This window comes from Bos grunniens, chromosome 27, assembly GCF_055505025.1.
Source record: "Bos grunniens cultivar Pamir isolate PY7600 chromosome 27, Bosgru_T2T1.0, whole genome shotgun sequence".
Lineage (NCBI taxonomy): Eukaryota > Metazoa > Chordata > Mammalia > Artiodactyla > Bovidae > Bos > Bos grunniens.
This window is the reverse complement of record NC_141191.1, coordinates 20,422,149-20,450,086: the sequence shown is the minus strand read 5'-3', so window position 1 is coordinate 20,450,086 and position 27,938 is coordinate 20,422,149. Positions and strand designations below refer to the sequence as shown.

Here is a 27,938-nt window from a genome sequence, read left to right as displayed (position 1 = left end):
AGTTGGTGATGAACAAGGTAGCCTGGTGTGCTGCAGTCCATGGGGTTGCAAAGAGTCAGACACGACTGAGCAACTGGAAACATAAGGAAACACATACCCTTGAGCAAGATGAGTGGTTTTGTTGTGTAATCATTAGCTCTGGCCTAAGGAAAGTTAAAGATCATTGTCATAACAACTCAGAGTTTAAGAAAAAATGTCTTATGTGACTAAGACAAAACAATTTAGGAAAAAAAATGTTTGTCACTTTCTCCTCCTCGAGAGCCCCAGATCCCTTTCTCCTCCTCCTCAAGGGCCCCAAACTCCTTATCTAAGAATTAACTCTCTCAAGAGGTGCTTGATATTTCTGGGCCTTGTTGTGACTATTAATGAAAATTCATAGAAAGAGCCCCAAATGGTAATTCTTGTTTTTAAGATTGTGTTCATTTCATTGTAGGCAGTAATCGCTTCACATTTTGTTTGGAGATTCATGACGCTACAACTCGTCTCCTTCTAGTCACTATCACCTTTGGGAGCCCCCTTCCTATCATTTACTAAAAAGTTCGGTGCTCATTTCATTTTTTAAAATTTTATTTACTTATTTAGTTAGTTATTTTTGGCTGCTCAGGGTCTTGGCAGGCTTTCTCTAGTTGTGGCCAGCGGGGGTTTCTCTTCCTTATGGTGCACAGGCTTCTCACTGCAGTGGCTTCTCTCATTACGGAGCATGGACTGGAGGGTGCACGTGGGCTTGCTAGTTGCAATTCACAGGCTCTAGACCACGGGCACAGTAGTTGTGGCACAGGGGCTTAGTCGCTCCTCGGCATGTGGGATCTTCCCGGATCAGGGATGGAACTCATGTCCTCCGAATTGCAAGGTGGATTCTTAACCATTGGGCCACTCTCTCTCACTTAAGAGACCCTTAAGTGCTTATTTCTTGCTTTCCTCTACTAGTAAAATATTTGGAGGGCCTCTCTAGTAGTTCAGTTGGTAAAGAATCTGCCTGCAATGTGGACCCAGATTCAATCCCTGGCTTAGGAAGATCCCCTGGAGAAGGGAACAGCTACCCACTCTAGTATTCTCGCCTGGAGAATTTCATGGACAGAGGAGACTGGCAGGCTACAGTCCAATTTTGCTGTTTGCAACTTTAGCAATGAAAAACAAATTCTTTTTATATATGATTTATGCCTTTTTAAAAAAGTCTTTATTGACTTTGTTACAATATTGCTTCTCTTTTTATGTTTTGGCTTTTTTGTCCCCAAGGCTTTATGACCAGGGGTTGAATCAGCCCTCTGCTACATTGAAAGGCAAAGTCTTGACCCCTGGACTGCCAGGGAAGTCCCTATGCTTTATACCTTTGAAAATTTTTATTAAAGAAACTTATTTGCTAATGTTTTAATCTGGAGCAGAACATATTTCCAATATTATAATTTAAATAAATACACTTATTTTAGTGACTAATGACTATAGAATTAATTCTACAATATTTATATTAGTAATATCTTACATTTTATTTTTTTGCCTGTGTAATCAAAGCCTTTGCCTTTATTAAACGTAAATGAAATATTTAACCAGCAGTTTCCAAAGCTACAAAGGACAGAGAAAGAAAAAGACTCTGAGTTCTTTAATCCCTGATATTATACCACCATGGTGGCTATATATTGCAACTTTTATAAAGTGAGCATGTGAATATTTCTACCACAGACAACAAGGAGTATTTTAAAGGTATTAGAGACTTTTCCTGTGGCTATAAATATGAGTAATAATGTCTGTGGACACACTGTTGAAGAGTCACTATATGAACTAACCTGTTGCATAATAAAAATCACTAATGGGGTGCCATTCTTAATTACTCCTGCAATGTTTTGACCAGACATTATTTTCTCATTGATAAATACATTGATTGATTTGGCAAATATTTATCCAGTATCTATTCAGTTGTAGACACTATTCTTTATATATTAGTTAAACCAAAGTAGATAAAAAACTGATCATTTAATTAGTATTTTAATAGCTGGTAAACTTTCCCCATCCGTACTCTTGATACTTACTACTTTTATTTGGTAACAATTGACAGTTAAGAATATATACCAACTTATATGTTTGACTCTAATGAAACCTCAATAGATAGAGGGATACCAGATAAGATAAGGCATATGGAGTGTTATACACATGGAACAGATTTCAGAAACTTTTACTGAGAGGGCAACCAAGGCTGAAAGATACTAAGCAGCTTCTCTTATGTAACATGTTGCTTACCTCTGATTAACAATCTATGATCTGATGTTGATGACATCAGCAGCCCTGGGCAAAGTCAAGTAGACCAGGCTTTGATACAATTTCTTTTTTTTTTTGGCAATTCCAACTTGTAGCAATACTTTCATTATTCTTAGACACACTTCTACTTTCACGTTTTCTCACACACTGGAGGGGTTTTATGTGTGGTGTGAATGAACCTACATCTCCACACGTTTTAACCAACAGTGGGAGGTATCCAGGAATCTGTTGACTGTCACTGACACAGAGGGAATCCCTTGTGCAAACTCAGACTCCTGTTAGGGACAGCACTTGGCCTTCTGGGAGCTGAGTCAGATAATGAATGGTTGTGTAAAATGGCTTTAAGAAATAGAAGTGTTGAAAAGAGAAAAAGAGAGGAAGGAAGAAAGAAAAGGAGAGGAAGGAAGAAAGAAAAGAAAGAATCATTTTTTGCTTTGAGAGAAGAAAGCATTCAGTCTTCAGCTGCTAGCCTATAAAAATGCAGGTGGTTTAGTATTAGTTTTTGACCTCAGAGTTTATTTTGTGAATACGAGGTACCTTAATCACTTTTAGAGGCATGGTTTCAGTCATAGAACCTAGTTTATTCAATTCTCACTTTCTAACACATTTTCACTATGTTGACCTCCTTGGAACACAGCTTTAAAGACAGATAAGAAATCAGTGTAAGAGTAATGGTGAGATTAATGCAGCTTTGCTTCCCTAATGAACACCTACCTCTTTTCAGAGTGGCTATTTCCTGGGATACAGTTAAGCACAATTTAAATACAGCAGGATTTAAATTAGGCTTATAAATAGAAATTTACCTTCTCTAAAGCTTGTAGCAATTGAATTATTTTATTGCAGTGAACTAGTTCACATGGCATATTTCTTGAAAGAAATGGGTAACTGGCGGTAGCATAGACATAGTTCTACTATATAATTCTTTGAGATTACTAGCTGTACTTTTATATTAAGCCTATAACATAATAATTATAATGATAATAAATACCATTCTTCACCTTTTACATTGCTGTTGTTTTAGTCACTAGGTCCTGTCTGACTCTTTGTGACTCCCATGGACTGTAGCCCACCAGGCTCCTCTGTCCTTGGGATTATATGGGCAAGAATACTGGAGTGGGTTGCCATTTCCTTCTCCAGGGGATCTTCCCAATTCAGGGGTCAAAGATGAAGTTCCTACATTGGGAGGTACTGGCAGGCAGATAGTTTACCAGTGAGCCATCAGGGAAGCCCATCTTTTACATTACTTAGAGCTTATATGTAGTTCCACATAGATTTTTTAAAAATAGATTTAAAAAACTATAAATTTTTATATAGATAAAATCATAGATTCTCAAAAAACTATAAAACATGGGTAGTCCTTATTTTGGTAGTAAGGAAACAGAGGTCAGGTGATTAAGAAGCATCCCATGACGTCACAGTTTATAATGACAGAGCCAAGACTTAGACCTGGCCTGTCAGGCTTTCTGTCCTGCACTGGTCCCATTATTATACTATGTGCTCTTAAATTAATACTGACCAAGTCAGGTGGGTTGTCTAGAGAAAGGCAGCCCAGTGGGATTATTCGTGTACAGTGTTAAAGTCTAGTATTTTGCTTACTGAAGCATGGGGGAAATCCTAATGCTCTTAGATTTGGTACTCTGTGCACTGCCTGGAATGATGGCAGGCTGGTTACGAGAAATACAGAGAAGTCAAGTCTGGCTATTCATTTTGGAAGTTTCAATGATAACTTATCTGCTTGTGGCAAGGTGTAATTTAGTGAGAAAGACTTGCAAAAAAAGTTCCCATGGAGAGTTATCAGTCAGCCTTGGATCAATGTATTAACAAGGAATTAATACTTTCAAACCCTTGGATTAAATCCTAATAGATAGGGAAAGGAAGAGTCAAGGAAAGCCCAGAACTCACTAATAAGACTAATATCTGATATGTAATTGGCCATCTGTATGTCTGAAAAGTAATTTGAAATCTTCTTTCAATTAGAAAATGATTTAACCCCTGGTTCATTTAAATAGAATTCTCATTTGGATAACTGGAAATGTGTTTTGATTTTCATGAAACTATTCAGTAACAGATCTGTTGGGGAAAAACAATATATGTATGTAAATATAGATAAGAATAGACCGGTTGCCCAGAAACAATAATCTACCTTTCTCATGAGAACATAGTATAAATACAGATGTGTTCTTTTTATTTCTGTGTTTAAGGTTAGAAATTCTTGTGTCTAAGCCTTCTTTCACCCTAGTTCTGGAAGAAATTTATTTGTACTTCAAGCCCTCTGTTTGGTCTGAGAATGAACTAGGCAGATTGCCCACTTCTAAATGAAACATGGATGATTCGTGCAAATTTTTATTGGTAGGAGGACCATTAACTAGCAAATATACTTAGTTTTGCTGGAAGTAAGGACAAGGTGGTGGTGGTGGTTTAGTCACTAAGTCGTGTCTGACTCTTTTGTGACCCCAAGGACTGAAGCCCTCCTCTGTCCATGGGATTTCCCAGGTAAGAATACTGGAGTGGTTGCCATTTCCTACTCCAGGGGCTCTTCCCAACCCAGGGATCAAACCTGGGTCTCCAGCACTGCAGGCAGATTCTTTACTGACTGAGCCTCCAAAGAAGATCAAGGAATAGGTAAAGTCACTCTGATAACAAAATGTATTATCCTGGATAGTAATATTTAATTCTAATCAGAAAAGGTCTTATAATCACAAAATAATGACAAGGTAAATTGGAATTTGCTTTAGTGAAATTTAGTGGATACATATCACGGGGGATGGGGGTACATGTGTGATGCTTTTCCAGGAGGGAGACAGAGGCAGGAGGTTTGCTCTTGTCTCTGATTCCACTGAGGTCCATGTTTCAAAAGAACAAAATTATATATAAGTTTTCTCAAATAAGGTAGCATGTAAGAATTTTTTTTTTTAACTTATATAGTGATAATATTGTGTTTTTACTGTATCTTTTAAAAGAGGATGGTAGGGAAGAAGAACAAACTTGTTCATTTGCTCTTGGTAGTACTACCCACTCAAGGAGAGTCTGTTTTCACAAATAACGCAAAATTTGAATATGATAGAGGCCTGCATTTTTAGCTATGATAGAGTATCACGGAGCATATCAAAGGCCCTTCTGGGAACAACTGGAAAATCTGAATAAATTTTAAAAATCCATCTCTTTGAAAGGCACCAGAGTGCCTCTGAGACAGCCAGGCTTTGAGGAGTAGGATCCAGACAAACTAGAGCTCTTTGAGTGTGAATTTAACATTCCGTGTGTTTCATTTACCCTTTACGTCATTTGCTGATAGGAACAGAGAAGGGATCTGAGAGGGAGTGAAGGGAGGAGGGCAGGAAATGTGGAAGGGCTGAGAGTCCTGAAGAAGGTGGCCGCTGAGAAGTAGTGAGAAAGTCGCTCAATCGTGTCTGACTTATTGTGACTCCATGGACTAGACAGTCCATGGAATTCTCCAGGCCAGAATAGGGAGTGGGTAGCCTTTCCCTTCGCCAGGGTATCTTCCTAACCCAGGTATCGAACCCAGGTCTCCTGTTTTGCAGACGCATTCTTTACCAGCTGATCCACGAGGGAAGCTGAGAAATAGAGAATTTAGCGGTTTTAAGCAATCTCATGGAAATTAATTGAAAGGAAGATATAAAAGCTGAAGTTTGAGGCTGTCAGAGTAGCCAGAAATAGAGAGGCCAAGAACTCTGAGAGAAAGGAGCACAGAGAAGTAAGTTTGATACTTGTTTTTTTTCCACTGAGGCTTTTGCTGAATTCTTAGTATGTATAGGGCAGAAATATGAAGAGTCAATCATAAAGCAATTGAATATGAATAGAGTTTTTGCAGCCTTATGGTGTTAAGGAAAGTTAAATTGAAATTTGGGAACTTCTTGGTTGGGACTTTTAGTGGGGTTCCATTAAAGACAGGAGAAGGAAATGGCAACCCACTCCAGTATTCTTGTCTGGAGAATCCCATGGACCAAGGAGCCTGGTGGGCTACAGTCCATGGGGTCGCAAAAGAGTCAGACAGGACTGAGCAACTAACACACACACACACACACACACACACATATTAAAGACTGAAACCATATCTTAAGACAGCATGCTCTGTCTATGATGAAGTTAATGTGATTGTTGTATGTGTTTTACATCAGCTGTTGGCTAGATGACAGAGAAAATCCTCTTGGGTGGAAAATATTCAAAGCCACTATAATTTTCTCATGTAAAATGTCCACATTCAATAAAAATTAGCACACCTCAATGAACAGGGCAAGGTAAAAAAATAAACAGTAATATATCCAAAGGTGATTAAGATACTAACATTATCAGACGTGAATTTTAAAGTAACTGTGGTCAACATGTTTAAGAAAATAGGAAATAAGATGGAGAATTTCACATGAGAACACAAATCAATAAAATGGATCAAATAGAAATTCTGTAATTGGGACTTCCCTCATGAGTCCAGACGTTAAGACTTTACCTTCCAATGTAGGGGCTGCGGATTTGATCCCTGGTTGGGGAACTAAGATTCCACATGCCTTGGGGCCAAAGGAAAGAAAATAAAAACAAGAAAATAAAACAGAAGTGATAATGTAACAAATTCAATAAAGACTATTTTTTTTTAAAACAAATTCTATAACTGAAAAACACAATAATTGAAATTAAGAACACCAGAGATGTATTTAACAGCCTATTGACACAGATAAAGAGAGAAATAGTGAACTGGAAGACAAGTTTGTAAAAAAAAAAAAAATCCAGATTGAAGCATGTAGAGAAGAAAGGATGGGAAGTAGAGATGCTTGTAAGGAGACATATGAAATGGTAAGAGAATGTGAAATATATATATATATATTGTTGGAATTGCAGAAAGGGGAGGAGAGAATATAACTGGAACAGTGTTTAAAGAGAGAATGCCTGGGAATTTTCAGAATTGATGAAAGGAAAACTTAGCCACAGATTCCAGAAATTCTATAAACCTCAAACAAAATAAATACTAATAAAATTATTCCTTAGCTCTACTGAAAAGCAAAGGCAAGAAAAACTTAATAAGCCATCAGAGAATAAAAGTAGTATCATCAAAAGAACAATAAGACTGACTGATTTTTCAAAAGAAATGAAAATGGATATCATTTTAAAGAGATAAAAGAGAACATCTGTCAACCTAGAATTCTATTCCTGGCAAAATATTCCCCCAAAATGTGAGCAAAATGAATACAGTTCCAGAGAAGCAAAAACAAAGGGATTTTGTTACTAGTCATTTGGTCGTTAAGTTGTGTCTGATTCTGTGACCCCATGGATTGTAGCCCACCAGGATTCTTTGTCCATGGAATTTCCCAGGAAAGAATACTGGAGTGAGTTGCCATATCCATCTCTAGGGGATGGTTTAGTAGACTGGCATTAAAAGGATGTTCTTCAAAAAAGTGGAAATTTCCCCAACAGTAAAAAACAAAAATGAATGAGGAAAGGGAGCAAGAAAAATTGTAAAAATGTGTATAAATATAAATGAAAGCATATTGACTGTATTAAACAATGCTAATTAAGCATTGTGGGAATATTTAATATATTCTGATATGGTAAGGTACTTGTAGCATCAATTTGAATGACAGAATCACACAAAGTGGGAGAATGTAGTGGACTGCAATAAAGAACTTTAAGAACCTAAGCTTGTCTGAAAAGTCATTGAAGCACTAATTAATAATTGACTGTAACAAGCCAAGGATGTCTGTTTTAACCTCTCGAGTAACCACTAAAAGAATAAGGATTTATAATTCACAGCCTAATGTATTTGGAAATGCAATAGTAAAAGAATAAAACTGATTACTCAGAATGCTTTCTTTGAAATGAATTTCTGTGTTTCCCCTCAGGATCATTTTTCTCTGGCCTTAACATACTGATTCACTTTATTATTATTATTTCCATGCAGGTTAAACACAGATTAATTACTTTTAGGTGTATACAATTTGTGTGTGTGTGTGTGTGCCTGAAAGCACCTCCATTTCACTTTTAAACTTAAGAAAATATATATATATATATATTTTACTGGACACTGAATACTAACTAGGCAGTTATTTGGTACAAAGCATTTCAAAGAAAGCTTTCTGTTCTTTTCTGCCTTCTATTAACATCTATGGAGAAGGCAGCTCCAGTCTTGTTCTTCTCCACTGAGAGTTAAGTATTTTTCCTTTTGTTGTTTACAATTCACTACCTTTCCCCTCATTTTAGCCACTTTAGTGTGATCTGTCTAGGTGTATTTCCCTTTGAAATTATCCTGCATGTGTTTCTTGTATCAGTGAGCTGAGGTTTTTTTTTTTTTTTTTTCAGGTTTAGAAAATTCTTGGCCAATGTGTCTTTAAATATTGCCATTTTCCTGATTCTTTTCCTCCTCCTCTGGAATTTTGTTCACAGTTTCGTCTCTGTCTCTTATACTTGGTTCTATATTTTTATTCCTTCTCCCCCTATAGTTTCTTATCCATCTCTAACACTTGGTTCTATATTTTTTATTCCTTTTTTTCTCTGTTTATGATGGCCAGTGTTTTAGTTTTCTAGTTCTGTTTTCTTCTATATCAAATGTATGAACTGATTTATTAAGGATTTCATATTAGTTATGGTATTAATATTTTTCAATTCTAGAATTTGTATTGTGTTCTTTATTAGTGATTCCTACAATTTGAAGAAATTCCTCTTTTATTTCCATCATCTTGTCCTGTATTTTCTGCACATAATAATTACAGTTATTTTAGATTTTTCATAGTTTAAGCCCAACATCTCATTTAAATGTAGGTCTATTTCTTTTTTTTTTATTGGATTTTCGCTGTAAAATCCTGTTTCTTGTCTTTCCTAGTATTTTTTAAATTGAATGCCACTTATTGTGCATAAAATAATTGTAGCATCGCCATACGATGATATCTCCATCCAAAAGTGATTACTCTTTCTTCTGCTGGTGAAATAAGCTATGGTAGGGACAAGAAAAGCACTGATTCAGAATGTTTTCTCATCATAGAACCGGGAGGATTTGATACTGGGTGAGTGATGGGTTAGGTGTCCAGGTGCAGGAGAGTGTGAGGAACCGAAGCTGACTGCCAGAATGGCGGTTCGGGAGGCTTGGTAGCTTACGGTGCTATTGCCTGAGCTGGGCGACACTGAGGAAGGACTTGTGTGAAAGGTGGTGTGAACAGGAGTTCACTTCTGTATGTGTGAATTTAAGGTGGCACTGCCATCTGAGTAGAGGCAATGTCATATGCAGTTTCTTGTCTGAGTCTGTCAGCTTTGCCTTGGGCTTGGCTTTCCAAAGTCACTCAGCTCTTTCACTCTTGCTTCAGAGAAAGGGTAGATAGTGCAACAATTAAAAGTTACTATGTTTTGGCAAGTATGTTTTTCTTCAATTAGTGCAATCTGGCTCCTTGCCTTCATTTTAATGATTATGGAGAAATCTGTTAACTGCTACCATCTGTGCCCTCACAAAACGGCATGATGACTGTTGTTTGATTTAAAAAGGAGGACTTATTGTCCACATCTATTTTCTTAGTTTGCAGTTCTTAAATGTACTTGAGCTGATGTTGAAAGCAGAGCTGTGAGCAGCAAACTTGGCATAGCTATCCATGAGCGCAACATACTCTGGGCACAGGGTGAATTTGATGGACAAGCTTGTGTTCTAATCATGTATTACAATCCCCACAACCTCTGAATAACTTGAAGATTTTCTCTTTGACATTTTTCTCTGCAGGAATGGCAATTAAAACACTCCCTGGATTTCAGCTAACTTAACATTTTAATGTATAAATAACAACTCACCTCCTGGCTGTTGATAGACTATTGCTTATTGTTCTAGAAACTTTGATTGAAGAAAATAGTTCTCAACTCATTAAAACCAGTATTCTTATTCATGAATATGTTTCAAATACTAAATTTCTCAGTGTTCAGCCTGATCCTGAACTATTCTCTTCATGGGTAGTGTTTTGACTGAGACTACTGATTTTGTATAAAATGTATCTACAGAATAGCCTTTTTTTCCCCCTGAAAAGGCTGCTTTTTTTTTTTTTCTGAACTTTCTCTTTTCTTAGTTTTTTTTTTTTTTTTTAAAGAAAGCATGAGAGAAGAAATCCTGCCTGCTTCTCATGTTCAAGCTATTTTTTCTCTTCTTTATATTTTGTATGCCCTAATTTTGACAGAATTTTTCAGAACCTTAACTGTCAGGTTCTTGAAATCCAAATCGAGATCTTGAAGCCAAAAATGCATCAGAAAACCAAGCTTCCCTTTTATTTACTACTGTATCCTTGGCCCCAGTAGCAGTGCATAGCACATAGTAGGCATTCAATTTTTGAATAAATGAGTAAAGGATAAAGGGATATAGTGGCCTGTGATTGCTCATTAACAAGGGAAAACTGTACTCTGGTACTTACACCTCTAAGACGTGGGCCAACCAGCGCCACAGCTCAAGCTCAGTCTATTTTTTGAATCATTTGCAAAAGACAAATGAATCTTCCTTCAAGTTTAGAGTAAAGAGGTCATGTAACATAAAGATGGTGACACAAACTACAGGCTAATTCAGGATAGCATTACTCTTTACTTTTTATTGCACCCATAATCTACTCAAGGAAAAGAAACAAGCTTGACTCATTGTCTGTATGGAAAATATATTTTTGAGTTCTACTCTAGGCAGGTTATAGGTTTTCCTGGGATTGGCCATAATCTATTTATTATGGGGTCAGTAACAATTTTATATTTCATGCTGTTTGTTCCTGAAGCTAATTATAATCATTAGATATCTTAAATCCTTTTCTGATGGATACAAATTTACGTTTTGAATAAATAGGTTCTTTCACAATATGTTTGGAGAAGGAAATGGCAATCTACTCCAGTACTATTGCCTGGAAAATCCCATGGACAGAGAAGCCTGGTAGACTACAGTCCATGGGGTCGCAGAGAGTCAGACACGACTGAAGACTTCACGTTCACGTTCATAATATGTGTCCTTATATAACACTAGAGCCTCCTAGACTGTTACAACTCTTCTTGCAAGATAAATTTGTAAGCTTGACTCCTGGACAGCCTTTTATTCCCATCTAGCAAACAGTACTCTTGCCTGGAAAATCCCAAGGATGGAGGAGCCTGGTGGGCTGCAGTCCATGGGGTTGCTAAGAGTCGGACACGACTGAGTGACTTCACTTTCACTTTTCACTTTCATGCATTGGAGAAGGAAATGGCAACCCACTCCAGTGTTCTTGCCTGGAGAATCCCAGGGATGGGGGAGCCTGGTGCGCTGCCGTCTATGGAGTAACACAGAGTCGGACATGACTGAAGTTACTTAGCAGCAGCAGCAGTTGTATTAATACAAAGACTTTGCAGTCACTCTTGGTATGTGGCTTAAAATTGAAAAAAATCTTGACTGTGAAGGATTGAGGCTTTTTTCCCCACAGTAGTCACATCTCCTAGTCTTTTACAATTTCAGGGTTTGGTCCTGACCCAGTATTACCTTTTCTCTATAATCCAAGGACAGCTTGTGCTTCATCATTTGCTTTTTACTGATGAACTCCTTCTCCGCCATAAGATACTTTGTTCCCAGTAGACTGGGATGACAGTGAAGACTATGACAGATAGAAAGCCTTTATCTAAGCTTGGTGGGCCCAGATGTGTCAGCAAAGAAGGAAGGATGCGATGGTGGTCAAAGTTTTAGTCATGCCTGATGGTGCTAGGAGAGAGATAATTCTGGAAACCATGTGACTTTAGTAGTAGAAAGTTCTGTTATTACAGTAAGATATTGTGCTGTGCTTCAGTTCAGTCGCTCAGTCGTGTCTGACTCTTTGTGACCCCATGGACTGTAGCACTCCAGGCCTCCCTGTCCTCCACCTCCTGGAGCCTACCCAAACTCATGTCCATTGAGTCGGTGATGCCACCCAACCATCTCATCCTCTGTCATCCCCTTCTCCTCCTGCCTTCAATCTTTCCCAGCATCAGGGTCTTTTCCAATGAGTCAGTTCTTCTCATCAGCTTCAGCTTTAGCATCAGTCCTTCCAATAAATATTCAGGACTGATTTCCTTTAGGATTGACTGCTTTGATCTTCTTACAGTCCAAGGGACTCTCAAGAGTCTTCTCCAAGACCACAGTTCAAAAGCATCAAGTCTTCGGCACTCAGCTTTCTTTATGGTCCATTTCTTTACTTTTTTATGGTGCTGTGCTTAGTCAATGGCACCCCACTCCAGTACTCTTGCCTGGAAAATCCCGTGGATGGAGGAGCCTGGTGGGCTGCAGTCCATGGGGTCGCTAGGAGTCGGACATGACTGAGCGACTTCACTTTCAATTTTCACTTTCATGCATTGGAGAAGGAAATGGCAACCCACTCCAGTGTTCTTGCCTGGAGAATCCCAGGGACGAGGGAGCCTGGTGGGCTGCCATCTATGGGGCCGCACAGAGTCGGACACGACTGAAGCGACTTAGCAGCAGCAGCAGCTTGGTCATTAGTTGTGTCTGACTCTGTGACCCCATGTCTGTAGCCAACAAAACTCCTCTATCTATGGAATTTTCCAGGCAAGAATACTAGAGAGTATTTGCTATTTCCTCCTCTACGGGATATTCCTGATACAAGGATTGAACCCATATCTCCTGAGGCTTCTGCATTGACAGGCAGATTCTTTACCACTGAGCCACCCGGGAAGCCAATATCTTGTAACAAAATTCAAATACAACCTTTCCTAAGACAATGAACATTTATTCCTAATTACATATTTCTTTCACTCATAGATAAGGAAACATATAACTGGTAGATAGTTTCCATCTATTGTAATTTCCAGGCTCCTTTTGCCCTTACATTTGAACATTTTTAGATGGAAATGTCTTACAATTAAAGTAGATCTTTAATTTGGTACATTATTTTTCCTTGTAAAGTTGTTATTTAATTCACTGTATTATAATTCTATTTCTAAATTCGATTTCTATTTCTAAATTTTAAAATGCAAAGGAGAAGGAAAATAATAAGGAAGGAGAAATTATATAGATGGAGATCAAAATATCTGTATATGCTGACTAATCTGGACTGGCGACTACATTTAAGATGTATGTGGTCTGGAGTCCATGCCTGCTTTCCGTATATGGCAGCAAGGGCAGAGAAGTCTACCGTTGCTTGGTAGCTTGTGGTGCTATTTCCTGAGCTGGGGAACACGAAGGAAGGGACTTCTCTGAAACATGGTGTGACTACGAGTTCACCTTTGTACCTGTGGATTTGCGGTGTCTTTCTGTCTGAGCAGAGGCAATGCCATGTGCAGTTTTCTGTATGAGCCTGTGTCAGCCTTGTGTTGAGTTGTGTTTGGCTTTCTACAGTCACTCAGCTCTTTCAATCTTGCTTCTGAGAAACGGCAGATAGTGTAACAGTTAACATGTTTTAGCAAGCATCTTTTTCTTCAATCAGTGAGAGTTCCTCCTTTGAGCAAGGTAATTTGAGAAAAAAAGCAAACCCAGAGTTTCTTTTCTAGGGCCCTAGTAATTAGTCATTCCTGTTTCCTTGGGGAAGGTAGTAAGTTTGAGAAAGAGGAGCAATGTTCCTCCTCCATTTTTTCTCAGCTGGGAGTTGGGTAGAAGCTTTCACCATTCTTGTAAGACCTCTAGAAGTGAGGAATTATCGTCTCTATCGTTAGAATTGAGGAAAAGTTATGGAATATACAAAATATTGCCTCTAATAGTTAAAAGCATGCGAGCTCAGTCGTGTCCGACTCTGCAACTCCATGGACTGTAGCCTGCCAGGCTCTGTCCATGGAATTTTCCCTGTGAGAACACTGGAGTGTGTTGCCATTTCCTTCTCTAGGGTATCTTCCCCACCCAGTGGTCAAACCTGCGTCTGTTGCACCTCCTGCGTTGGCGGGTGGATTCTTCACCACTGCGCCACCTGGGAAGCCCAAATCAGGATAAACAGAAACAAATTATGATATTGTTATTCTAAGATATCTTCAAACCAAAATGTAGAATTTATAAACATTGAAGGAGCAAGAGAGGTTTTCTTCTATAGGTTAGGGAAAAGCATCTAAATATTTTGTCTCTGTCTGCCAACCCATGCTGACAGCCAGTTAAATGCATTCAGGCATCAAACAATTAACATTTTAGAGGCATTTACTAAGGCTTGATTAGAGGTTACTTTGGAAGTAGAATAAAACCAAGACACATATTTAAAATACACTGTGTACTCAATTAATGAAACTTTCTATTTAAGCTTTATCTAAAAGTCACCATCTAAAGTGACTTATCGCTTACAGTGATTGTTCTTGAAGAGGTGTGGTTATTCAGCAGAAGGTATAATCTAGCAATTAGAAGAAGCTGCAATATTGGTTACTTGTAGGTATGCAAATCTTCCAGAAGCTCTGCAAAATTGGCTCAAGGTTTCATTGCTATATTTTTATTCTAAGAACTGACCTCTTGAAGTTAAGTACTAGTAATACAAAGTTCCCAGAAAGAAAGAAAGGCTGAAATCTTACACCCATGGTAGAAATGGTAGTTCATCACTAATATAAGTATTGCAAATAGAACCAAATATGTTAGATTTAATATCCTAGCTCCATGGTTGCTGTTCACAGATTTACTTTTTCTATTCAATATTTTCTATATTTGTAGGAAATATTATCTTGATGTCCCAAATTCTTGTGATTGGAAAAAGTCAGATTGACATTTTTTGTTATGTAACTATGAAAATCTAGTTAGCCTTTTTGCTGCTGCTAAGTCGCTTCAGTCATGTCCGACTCTGTGCGGCCCCATAGACGGCCTCCTACCAGGCTCCTCTGTCCCTGGGATTCTCCAGGCAAGAATACTGGAGTGGGTTGCCATTTCCTTCTCCAAGTTAGCCTTTTTAGGAAGTGTCTATAAACATTTTCACAGAATTTAGAATTTTCTGTAGGGATTGGTTTTGAGAATGAACTGGAGTCCTGTTTTAAAAAACTAGATGCCATTCACCAACATTCAGTATGGGCAGCACATATTCCCATGAAGATCGATCATTTTCCAAGTATAGGATTAAGTGGTATTTAAAAAGATTGAAGGACCACATATTAGAACCCCGAGGCATAGATGTATCTTCAAGGAATTTAACTAATTTAGAGAAGTAATTACATATGAAGTTATTAGCTGTTTGTATGACCTTGTTAAAAATGCCTTAAACTTTCTCTCTTCAAATCCCTCCAATGAGAAATGAGAGTGTTGGCCCAAATAGCTGCCAAGGTTTGATTCAGCTCTATGATTCAGGTTGAGAGTAATTTCAGAGTAATATGGTCACAGTAATCATAAGGCAGATTATGTACTTATATGCTAAAGACTATGAAGAATTGTATTGCTCTGAGTCTTGCAGAATGCAGGAGACATGGATTGGCAGACAAGGAAGAAGGGCTGTGATACCTTCTGCTGAGACAGCTAGGGTAACCTTCCAAACTGTGCTGTTACCTGTTGAATCCATTTTATCTGTTGTCTCTCTGAGCATGTACTTTCTCCAAGCCAAAGAGATCAGTGGCTCTCCATTCCCTACAGCCTGGGTTTCAACTGCACAGAATGGTTAACCCCACACCCCCACCCACCGTGGATTCTGACCCAGGAACCCTGTGCTTCTCCAGTTCTGGCACCTACTTACCATTATTCCTCATCTACCCTTTCTAAACTGTTTTCTGTTTCTATTCCTCTTCCATGCTATATCGTCTGTCTCTTCCACATTAACATTTATAAAAACAACTGATGCCTCTAAATAGCTGACATTTTCCTTGGGCAAGCTTTGGGATGCCAGCTGCAAGCCGCTTTTAGTGTGTGTGTGCGTTAGAGATGGCATGGAGGATGCTTCTCTTCCTCTCCCTACCTTCCACCTGAGGTCACAGAGAAAGGACTTGCTGCCACTACCTTTAGTCCATAGTGGAAGTGCTGAGAAGTTGTTCCTGTCGCCTTTCTCCTGTTTCTATTGGAGGCCCCTTGAGCTTGACAATTCTTCACTGTTTAAGACTGTGACTCTCAGAACAGTGTGGCTTCCCTATGATTGTATGAACCCAAAGCACTCTCTTTATTTAAACCCTTTCTTTCCCCAGTGGTTCTGTCTGAGCTCATTGAGAACCAGAGTCTCCTTACTTGCTCCCCTTCTTGGGAGATGGACTGATGAGCCTAGAGAAGTTGATGACAGTTCAACATTCATTAGCCATGGTTCTCTAATGGGCAGGGCTAAGATGGTGAAATTCCCTTTTCTCCCCAACCCATCTTAATGATGTACAGCTGACAAATAAAAACTAAATATATTTAGAATGTGCAATGTGATAATTTAATATGCATATACAATATGAAATAATTACCAGTTATGTTAATAAACATATCCATCACTTCACACACTTACATTTCTATGCGTGGTAAGAGCACTTCAGATTTGCTCTTAGCAGATTTGAAGTATACAAGTATACTTGAATTAACTTTATCATTAACATATATTGAATTAACAATATCGTTAACTACAGTTACTGCATGGCATGGACAGGGAGGCCTGGCGTGCTGCGATTCATGGGGTCGCAAAGAGTCGGACACGACTGAGTGACTGAACTGAACTGCATGGTATATTAGATCCCCAGAATTTATTAATCTTATAACTGATAAATTATAGTTTTTAACCAACTTCTCTCTACTACCACACCTCCCCTACCCCCATCCCTGGCAACCACTGTTATACTTACTCTCTGGTTCTGTGAGCTTGATGTTTTTAGATTAGACATATAAGTGAGATCGTACAGTGTTTATCTTTCTCTGTCTGGTTTATTTTACCATTTCCCTTAGCATAATGTTTTCCAGGTTCATTCATGTTGTTGTAAGTGGCAGGATTTCCTTTTTTTAAAAGACTGAATAATATTCCATTGTATATATAAAAACACTTGTTATTTAATCATTCATCTTTTCTCATTTTTTAAAAATTATGACTTTATTACTGAGTGTGATTGATGAAATGTATGGTAAGGGTACACTCAGCTTTTTTTTTTTTTTAAGAAAGCACCAAACTCTTCCAAAGTGACTGCACTACTTTGCATTCTTACCAGCTAAGCCACACTTTGCAGGTAGGACTTATTTTTCTTTTTCTTGCTCTATGCTTTGGTGCAGCAGGCTGACAGTGTCTCTGTGGGCTTATACAGGTCCTGTTGACAGACAGGCTTGTGGAGAGAATGCAGAAGGCTCCCACTGTATATTCTAGTGTATCAGAGCCCACAGTCTAGTAGCAGTTAAGCTCTTGCCTGTCATTATTAATGAAATGGACCCTGGAATTACATTTAGCATCTTGTATCTGTCTTCTTCTCTTTCAGTTTGGTCAAAATAAATTAATGGATATTTTGAGTATCTTGAGCCTCATAAGACTTAGAAACTCTTCAGCTCTGTAAGTGCTTATAAGTTAAGCCCTCACATGGGTTTTCTAGGAATGTTGAAAATTTTGTGTGGGTTAGGATTTTGTATTATTGATTCTCTTTACTGCCTAAAACTCTTAGTGCCTTGTTCATTTTAGGTACTTGGTTTATTGAACTGAATAATATTAGCTACACTTATTGAGTGTTTACTCTATGCCAGGCTCTGTTCTAAAGTTTCTGTATGTATTAACATATTTAAAACAAAAACTTTAAGAAGGTATTACATTTATTAAACCACTTTATCCATGAGAACAAACAGGCTCAGACATGTTAAGTAATTTCTTCAAGGCATCCAGTTAGTAAACATCCAGTTAAGTTTTGGAATCCGGCAGTCTGACTCCCGGAGAAGGCAATGGCACCCCACTCCAGTACTCCTGCCTGGAAAATCCCATAGATGGAGGAGCCTGGTGGGCTGCAGTCCATGGGGTCGCTGAGGGTCAAACACGACTGAGAGACTTCACTTTCACTCTTCACTTTCATGCATTGGAGAAGGAAATGGCAACCCACTCCAGTGTTCTTGCCTGGAGAATCCCAGGGACGGGGGAACCTGGTGGTCTGCTGTCTATGGGGTCGCACAGAGTTGGACACGACTGAAGTGACGCAGCAGCAGCAGCCTGACTCCAGAGTGTGGACCATTGGATTGTGCCTTCAGAGAGGAAACTAACATTGACAATGACAAAATAAAATGACACTTGAAAAGCTTTTGTTGTTCAGTTGCTAAGTTGTGTCCAACTTTTTGTGACCTCTCGGATTGTCAGGCTTCCCTGTCCTTCCCTACTTCCTGGAGTTTGCTCAAACTCATGTCCATTGAGTCAGTGATACCATCCAACTATCTCATCCTCTGTTGCCCCCTTCTCCTCCTACCCTCAATCTTTCCCAGCATCAGGGTCTTTTCCAATAAATCAGCTCTTTGCATCAAAGAGTATTGGAGCCAAAGTATTGGAGCTTTAGCATCAGTCCTTCCAATGAATATCCAGGGTTGATTTCCTCTAGGACTGACTGGTTGGATCTCCTTGCTGTCCAAGGGACTCTCAAGAGTCTTCTCCAGCACCAAGTACTGTCCTTTAATCTTAAAAATGGACAGTATTATTATTATTAATAGTATGGTGCTATTTTTAGTAGCACCTTAGGGAAAAGTATTAGTGGCTGGAAGATATCTTGAGAGATCATTTAGTAGGGTTATTTTCAAATTGGGCCCCTTGGATCTCATCAGGGAACACACTGTGTGTGTGTGTGTGTGTGTGTGTGTGTGTGTGTGTGTAGAGGGTTCATTACAAGCCCTGGAGAAGAATGGGGTAGGCCTTGACCTTATTTTTTATCACTTCTATACACTAGAGTCCCATGTGTGATTTCAGTTGAAAAAAGTCTCCAAGCTGCTAAAATAACTTGTTTGAAAACTACACAGAGGGCTTCCCAGGTGGCTCAGTGGTAAAGAATCCGCCTGCCAATGAGACACGGGCTCAATCCCTGGGTCAGGAAGATCCCTTGGAGAAAGTAATGGCAAGGCCCTCCAGTATTCTTGCCTGGGAAATCCCATGGACAGGTAAAGCTGGTGGGTTACAGTCCATGGGGTCACAAAGAGATGGACACACACACGCACAAAAACTACAGAGAACGCCACCCAAATTTCCGAGGGTGATTGGAATTCTATTGGTTTCCATACTTTATAAGGTGATTTTTTAAAATTTATTTTTAATTGGAGGATAATTGTTTTACAATGTTGCGTTGGTTTCTGTCCTACAACAACACAAATCAACCATAAGCATATCTATGCTCCCTCCCTCTTGAACCTCCCTCCAACCATCCCACTCTTCTAGGCTGCCACAGAACTCCCTGTGTTATACAGCAACTTCTGGCATGAATATTTTCACTGTTTACTCTGTTAAATAAACCAGAGAACTAAAAACACTTTGTTGCTTCTTCAATAGCTCACTTAAAAATAGAGCAGTTTCCTACTAGGTTAACAGACAATCGACTCAGTTGTCAATAACATGGAAATACAATAAATCTGAAGTACAGAAAATGTTTTCCAAGTAAGGCAGTTACGATGCCAGATATTAGCAGCAAAGGCATGCTTTGTGGTACTACAAATCACAGTTCTGCTTTGTCTTCCATACCTTAAATGCTCAGGCTGTAAAATCAGGCTATGTCCTTGCTAGCTCCTTCCCCTTCCATAGATCAGAACCTACATTCACACATTCTCTTTGCATCTATGCCCACTTCAAGGTTCTTCTCCTTTCCTGTGCTTACCTGATGCTGTCTGGGCCCCTTCAGTAGCAAGCCCGTAACTTTTGGTGTGTTATATTTACCACCGCTTCTGTTTCTATAATGTGCTTGAATGCAGTGTAAGGGTAAAGACCATTTTTCTGGATCTTGAATTCATGGGCTCATAACAAATAAAAGTCGTCAAAACTTCAAGGTCAAATGAATAATTACCTAGATCCCTTGAGAGAATTAAAAGGAAAAGTGTAGAGAAAAGAGACACTGTTTAATAGCTGGGTAGCTTTAAATTCACAGCAAGTAAGTTTTCAAAACAGTTATTTAGTTTTATTTCAACAGGCTGAAAAAAAGACAAAAAAGGATACAGAGTAAGTTACTTAAAGATTAGAAACAAGAGGAAAATCAGCAAATATATAAGTAATACAATTCTCAGTAATAGCTGAACCTCAAAGTTCTGTAGTACTCATTTAATTTATGTTAATTGCAAATTATCATAAAATAGGTTTGACAGCTTTATTTCACCTTTAAAATTTCAGTTCAAATCAACTTGCATTTGGGAAAACAGATAAAACATAGATGGTTGCTTCTGCCCTGAGATTTAAGGAAATGACTTACGTAAATACCTAACCAATTAATTAAAGGGAATTATTCTTGGAAGAATGAACTCTGAGAGATACTTGAAGTATGTTTTTTATTTCCTGTTCCAACCCTACAGTCATTTAATTGCTGTTTAATTTGACAGGCATATACTTGTGTTCATACTAAATTCTAGCAAATTATAGTACATTCATAGTTTCAGACTGTAAGGGCCAATATTTTTCCATACTAGAAGTTGATTACTATTATAAATAACCAAGCCTCATTGAAACTAGGGGTTAGGATTTATGCATAAAAAAGAAGAAGAAGAAAACAAGAATTATGAACACAAGTTTTCAATGATCTGGAAGATTGAATCACAATTAATCTTTTGGTCTGAGGCAAAAGGTAAACACAGGTAGAAATAGTTAAAATGATACTTAAAAAACTGGTCATTTCTTTTCTTTCTAGAAAACCTTATCTCATATACAGGAGTATCAATGTAGGTTTTAGTTCTCAGGCAATATATGATTTGTCTGAAAACTGAGTTACGAACCGAGGTAGATGCAACCATTTTGCTACTTTCAAATCAGCTGGCATGAAATGATGACTAGTAATTGAGCAAGAAAGGTCATTTCTATTTTATCTTACTTTGTGATACAGTAATTTCCAAGCCATCTGCTCTTTGGAATATCTATGCAGAGGAAATGAAGAATTCCGAGATTTATGCAGAAACCTTAGAATCCATCCAGAGCTCACCCATAAGCCTTCAGAGGACGTCAGACAGACATTAGATACCCCAAGACAAAGGCAAACCAGAAACACCTAAGAAGGAAGTGGTCCAGACGGTACAGCTCCCCTGAATACCTGGCTCTGTTCTTGTGTATCTGATCTTTATTTTCTTCAGTAGGGAATTCTTAACCGTCATAAATTAACTTGCAGAATCACACTATTAATGATAATACTATAATTCTAATTCTACCTGAAAACCAAACCAGTTTAGAAACTATAGACCCTCTCCCCTACGAAAATACTAAAACATGATGAAAGATGAAGTAAAGAATTCCTATTTTTCCCAAGGGACAAAAAAAAAAAAGAAAAACAGGAAAAGACAGAATCAGACGACTGGAACTTCTCTTCTGGAGCTAATTGTGGTTCATTATCTCATGTTTTATGATCAGCAATTCAGACTGGGGGTTGACAAACACCACTTACCCAAAAGCAGTCGGCTGTGTCGGCTGAAGCAGAGGTTGCCTGCGAGATTTCTGAGGCAGTTATGCTTCGAATCAACATTTGGCCAACGTTGAAATGCCAGGAGGGAGTGCAGCTGTGAACGAGACCGGTTTCGCTGGTGCATCCGGCAGACCCATAAGCTGTGTTTTTATGACAGGGCCTGGCTTTAATTTTCTTGGTTTGACAAAATCTGACTATCTCTGGCAGAGCCATCTGTCCATTTGACACATTTTGGCCTCAGCAGAAGAGGAGGAGCAGGTCATGCAGCGAGGGACTCGACAGTTTGAGCATCGAGTAAAGGAGAGACCTTCCACCAACATGTGTGGCGGTCTGGGGAAAAGGATTTCAAGGGCCTTTTTTATGCTGGATCAGAGAACATACTTGGTGTTTAAGGTGAGGTCTCACCTCCCATTGCTTCACACGTTGGTGGGAAAGGGGCCCTTTTGGTCCATGGAAATATGAATTGGGGCTCCTCACAAATGCACAGCCCTAAGCCTAGAAATTCTGTTATTAAATAATATCCATTATTTCTTCCCTTTGAGAATCTGAGAAACCAAGTAGCCTTAAGAGAGTTTTGTCATTCTTTGTACAGGGATCTTCACTTGTTTTCCATTAGCACCACTTCCTCCACAGTTTCAGTTACCCACAGTCAACCCTGGTCTATTCCATCAGAAAAGAACAATTCACACGTGTGCACCTTCTGAGTAGGATGAGGAAATCTCGCGTGAAGACATCTCGCGTGGTCTGGCTCAGCCGTGACTCCTCCCTCTCTTCAGCAAACCCCAGCCATTAGTAACTTACCAGGCAACTTGGTAGTCAGGCCCGCAGTCTTCATATCAGCAGGGTTTATGTTCAAATGACCCTTACTTAATAACGGCGCCAAAACTCTAGAGTAATGATTTGGCAATTGGGGTATGCCAAAGAGAAGTCGTGAAGTGCTTCCTCTAAGGGAAAAGGTGACTTAAGAAGGAAAGAAATCCTACGAGGAGGTTGCTAAGACCTACCGTAAGAACAGATCTTTTATTCTTGAAATTGCAAAGAACAAGAAATTTGTGCTAGTTTTGCTGTCGCACCTCAGACTGCAAGGTATATAACTGCTTAACTGCTTAAGATGAAAAAAGCCTTACACTTGTAAAATAAAATATTTCGAGAGAGACTGTGAATTGCTGAAACTCAGCCTCTGTTCACTGGTGCTGAACAATAACACAGAGACAAGGGTTTTGGGTGAAGTAGAAAGAAATAGCTTGACTGCTTTGCCAGGCAAAGAGGGGCACAGCGGGCTGCTGTGGTCAAGACTGTGGGTCCTGTCCTGGAGGGGATAGTGCCCTATCTTAAAGTGTTCAACAAGCAATGCGACATCAGCTGGTGCACGTTCTTCTGATTGGTTGGTGGTCAGGTAATCAGGAGTCAACACCATCAACCTGGTTCCAACCACGTGGGCAGACACAGTTAACTTTTCCCACCTGGTGTTTCAGTAGCTGCAAAATAGTTCAAAGGATATGGCTGAGAGTATTCGCTAGTCCTTGAGGAAGAACTAAAGGTCCTTGATTTTAATGGCCAAAGTAGTAGTATTTTGACTTGCTTGAATGTTTTCCTTTCTTTCTGCATTTTCTCATTCCTCTGTTTAATTTTATTCTTTGAGTAAAGTTTCTCTGACTTCCCTGGTGGCTCAGACGGTAAAGCGTCTGTCTACAATGTGGGAGACCTGGGTTCGATCCCTGGGTCAGGAAGATTCCCTGGAGAAGGAAATGGCAACCCACTCTAGTACTCTTGCCTAGAAAATCCCATGGACGGAGGAGCCTGGTGCAGGCTACTGCTCATGGGGTCGCAAAGAGTCGGACACGACTGAGCGACTTCACTTTCACTTTCAAAGTTTCTCCGTAGCAAAAGGCAGGCAGAGGACATGGGTGGGGGCTCTTCCTGGGAAGGCCTCACAGGGTCCTGCTCAGATACACACATTCAAATAACTTTTATTACAGCATATTATAATCTGTATTATTATTGGTTATTATTGTTAATCTCTTATTGTACCTGATTTATAAATTAAGCTCTATCATAGGTATGTATGCATAACAAGAAACATAGAACATATATGGTTTGGTGTGGTCCATAGTTTTAAGCATCTGCTGGAGTCTTGAAATGTGTCCTCCAAGGCTAGGAGGGAGTACTACTGTATAAAGTATTTTGCCACAAAGTATACAGGTATACAGAATATAAACTGTGGATAAGTGGTTTTAATTTTGGAATTGAAATTGAGAATTCAGCATTTCTACTTGTTCTGATTAATTTCCTCTTAGTATCTAGACTCTGTTGGGTTATGAATATGAGGTTTATCAACATCTCACAATGAGTCTGAGAGTGAAATAGATCATTTAAACAAACAAAGTAGAGGATAGGTGTTTGTTAGCTTTGAAACTAGCATGACTGTGCTCATGCAGAGATGATTAAAGGGGATTGTGTTTACTAGACCCTCAAGATTTGGAATCTGTGAAACAGAACTGAAACTAAAAACAACTCTGTTTTCACTTTATCACCCCTAATAAAATTTTCTAATTATTGTTGTTTACCTGATATCAAGATGTAAATTACTCATGGTTAATGCCTCTTCCCATATGATCTACCACTGTACTGGTTTCAAAACCCCACCTGTCATAGGTGAGTTGGTTTATTGGAAAGCTGTAAAACGAAGTAATAAAAATAGCCAGTGCATCTAATTGCAGAGAGCTCAGTATGTCAGTGGAGTATGCACTTTTGTTAAATATCAAGACAGCATTTATTGTGATGAGGATTGTAGTGAGAAAGAAGGGAAAATTGGATGGTGACACTTTCTCATGCCAGCCATGGACACAGCCTGAGACATTACCAGAATTTCTTCTATTCTCATTAGATTCATTTCAGTTTAAACCTTCTCTGGTGTTTCAATCACAGGGATGTGAACATACAACATAATTTAAAGGTGATTCTTGTTGTTAAAATGTTCCAGGTGTAGGCTATTCACTGCTGCTGCTGCTACTGCTAAGCCGCTTCAGTCGTGTCCGACTCTGTGCAACCCCATAGATGGCAGCCCACCAGGCTCCCCTGTCCCTGGGATTCTCCAGGTAAGAACACTGGAGTGGGTTGCCATTTCCTTCTCCAATGCATGAAAGTGAAAAGTGAAAGTGAAGTCGCTCAGTCGTGTCCGACTTTAGCAACCCCATGGACTGTAGCCTACCAGGCTCCTCCGTCCATGGGATTTTCCAGGCAGGAGTACTGGAGTGGGGTGCCATTGCCTTCTAGTGAATAGCAATTGGAGAAGGCAATGGCACCCCACTCCAGTACTCTTGCCTGGAAAATCCCAGGGACAGGGGAGCCTGGTGGGCTGCCATCTATGGGGTTGCACAGAGTCGGACACGACTGAAGTGACTTAGCAGCAGCAGCGGCAGAAGAATCCAAACACAATTTTTAATCTCCCTCATTCTTTGTCCTTTCTCCAGGTTTTTTGTTTGATTTTTGTTTTTAAATCATTCCCTGGGTATACTAAGAAGCACAGTGCTATGAGCTGGGGTCTTGAGCAAAGATGTTTCAGTCAAGATACTTTATTAATTGTCCTTTGTAATAAGCAATGTCCAAATGTTTGGTAACTTATCAGTAGGATGGCCTCATAAAACTCATAGGTAAGCAGAGATTAAAACTGTTTTCTCAGGAAAAACAAAAATGTTGCCAAACCCAAGAGGTTTCATAAGAATCATGGGGATTGAGAGCTGAAATGTCCTTGGAAATGATCCTTGTGTTCAGATGAAAAGCCAGAGGTCCACAAAGGTGAAATGAATTGGCTAAGATCAAACAGATACATTGTGGAAGTGATCTTTTCCTCCCAGCACTCTTAACATGTTTCAAGGTGGCGGGTGTGGGAGTAGTGGAGCGAAAGTGAAGTCTACCAGTTAAAGTAGCAGGAAAAAGACTTAGTGTCAGAGGCGATCTCTAACCTATGCCTCTGTACTCTGTCATTTGCAAACTGGACAAGCTGATGTGTATATGTGTGTGTGTTCATATTAAAAAAATATTTCTCCTGGCAGGTATCTAGAAGTTTCCTTTTAGGATGCTATAAATCAATGAAAAACTTTCCTTTCTAGACTTGTCTCAAGTCCTAATTCTGTGCAATTTATAATATGGGAGAATCTTCAATGTTATTCTGAGATCAGTCAGTCATACCATTTTCAGAAATCTAGTTGGTAATAAAACTGTCTTCAGTGAGTATTATACTTTTGCATTAAAGGCTAAAAAATTATCTTTTTAACAGGTTTCTTTGAAATCTGGCAAAAGAACATCTGGCTCACTGGTCTGGTCTATGATTTTTTGGTCCCCTTTTCAGCTATAGAATATTTTCAGTTTTTCTTCAGTTTTTCCTTGAAGAACTGCTTGAAGTGCTCTGAAAGCTGCTCAGAAGTCTTACCAACAGGGCTCTGGGCACATTGGTGGGGTGGATTCTGTGGGCTGGCTCTGCTAGGCAGATACCCCCATGGGAGTCTTGGAAGAATTACAGGATGTAATTGAGGCAGTGGCCACACGGCGGCAGCATGCTGGAGAGATTTTGTTTCTCTGGGATGCTCTGGTAGAGGTTTAAGTGGCAGAATCATGTGTGTTAAGTCACTTCAGTCCAACTCTTTGCAATCTGATGGATGTTTGCCTGCCAGACTCCTCTTTCTGTGGGGTTCTCCAGGCAAGAATGCTGGAGTGAGTTTCCATGCCTTCCTCCAGTGGATCTTCCTGACCCGGGGATTGAACTCGCGTCTCTTGGGTCTCCTGCTTGGTAGGAGGGTTCTTTACCACCAGCACCACCTGAGAAGCCCATGAGGGGCAACCAAAATTGGTGTTCTTGCCCTGCCAGAGATTCTGTTAGCCATCTGCTGCTGCTGCTAAGTCGCTTCAGTCGTGCCCGGCTCTGTGCGACCCCATAGACGGCAGCCCACCAGGCTCCGCCGTCCCTGGGATTCTCCAGGCAAGAACACTGGAGTGGGTTGCCATTTCCTTCTCCATCTAGTACCCTATAATTAAGCAGTTTCAGTTCATATTACTCTGCTCAGACTTCCTTAACAAAATGTTATAAACTAGGTGGCTTGTACAGCAGAAATCTATTTTCTCGTAGTTTTGGAGCCTGGGAGGTTCCAGCTGAAGGTCCAGGAGGGTTTCTATCTGGGAAGAGGTCTTGTACTGGCCTGCAGATGGCCACCTTGCTGCATCCTCATGGGCAAAGAAAGGGAGCAAGCTCTCTGGTGTCTCTTCTTATAAGGACACTAATTGTGTTGGATCAGGGCCATACTCTTATGACCTTCAGTTCAGTTCAGTCGTGTCCCACTCTTTGCAACCCCATGAATTGCAGCATGCCAGGCCTCCCTGTCCATCACCAAGTCCCGGAGTTCACTCAGACTCATGTCCATCAAGTTGGTGATGCCATCCAGCTTATGACCTTAACTACTTCTAAATATAAAGGCTTCATGTTGAAATAGTCACATTAGAGGTTAGGGCTTCAGCGTAGGAATTTGGGGGGCACAGCATTCAGTCCATAGAATGGCTTAAATTATTCGAATGGATTCTGCTTTTGGAAAATTTTTGACCCCAAAATACATGGGGTATAATTTCTGTGTTTTTAAACTTGAATTCACTTAGAAGAACTAGATGCTTTTGTGCAATCCTCTTGTAGAACTTTTATTCTTTCCCATTGATGTTAAATATATTAAATATCCTTTAATAGTAAGAGTAGAAACAAAATAGAGTGTGAGGGTTTCTCTTTTCTCTCTATTTTCAGTTAATATGTGATTTAAAATACATGCACCCAAGGACATTATTTACAATTGCCTAATGTGTAAACATGGAGAAGGCAATGGCACCCCACTCCAGTACTCTTGCCTGGAGAATCCCATGGACAGAGGAGCCTGGTAGGCTGCAGTCCATGGGGTCGCTAAGAGTTGGAGACAACTGAGCGACTTCACTTTCACTTTTCACTTTCATGCATTGGAGAAGGAAATGGCAACCCACTCCAGTGTTCTTACCTGGAGAATCCCAGGGACGAGGGAGCCTGGTGGGCTGCCGTCTATGGGGTCGCACAGAGCTGGACACGACTGAAGCGACTTAGCAGCAGCAATGTGGAAACAACCTACGTGTCTGTCAACAGATGAATGGATAAGGAAGATGTGGTGTATGTATGTATACACACACACACACACATATACATACATTATGTGTGTATGTATGTATACATCCATAGTATAGTAGTGTACATAGTAGTATACATCCATACTCAGTCATACTGA

General features: G+C 39.5%; 2 long non-coding RNA genes across 25 annotated transcripts in view; one reads left to right on the top strand and one right to left on the bottom strand.

Annotated features, from left to right (window-relative positions):
* The window catches only part of LOC147343611 (uncharacterized), a 729,471-nt gene that overhangs the window by 269,571 nt on the left and 431,962 nt on the right, over positions 1-27,938 (top strand). For 11 of the 22 annotated variants that reach the window (XR_015156289.1, XR_015156285.1, XR_015156284.1 and 8 more), the window contains exon 1: positions 22,512-22,653. The exons of 4 other annotated variants lie outside the window; for them this stretch is intronic. This is a non-coding gene — a long non-coding RNA (uncharacterized LOC147343611). Of the gene's footprint in view, positions 1-22,510; positions 22,654-24,631; positions 24,747-27,938 lie in introns of those variants that run through there. 7 more of the 22 variants (XR_015156290.1, XR_015156287.1, XR_015156286.1 and 4 more) reach the window with 2 other exon arrangements.
* LOC147343612 (uncharacterized) lies at positions 17,828-22,465 on the bottom strand. 3 transcript variants are annotated; one of them, XR_015156295.1, is made up of 4 exons: positions 22,450-22,465; positions 21,631-21,742; positions 19,870-20,063; positions 17,828-18,279 (listed from the first exon to the last, which is right to left on the bottom strand). It is a non-coding gene; the product is annotated as an uncharacterized LOC147343612 (long non-coding RNA). The 3 variants fall into 3 exon arrangements; XR_015156293.1 differs by lacking the exon at positions 22,450-22,465 and having other exon boundaries at positions 21,631-21,771; XR_015156294.1 differs by lacking the exon at positions 22,450-22,465 and having other exon boundaries at positions 17,828-18,265; positions 21,631-21,771.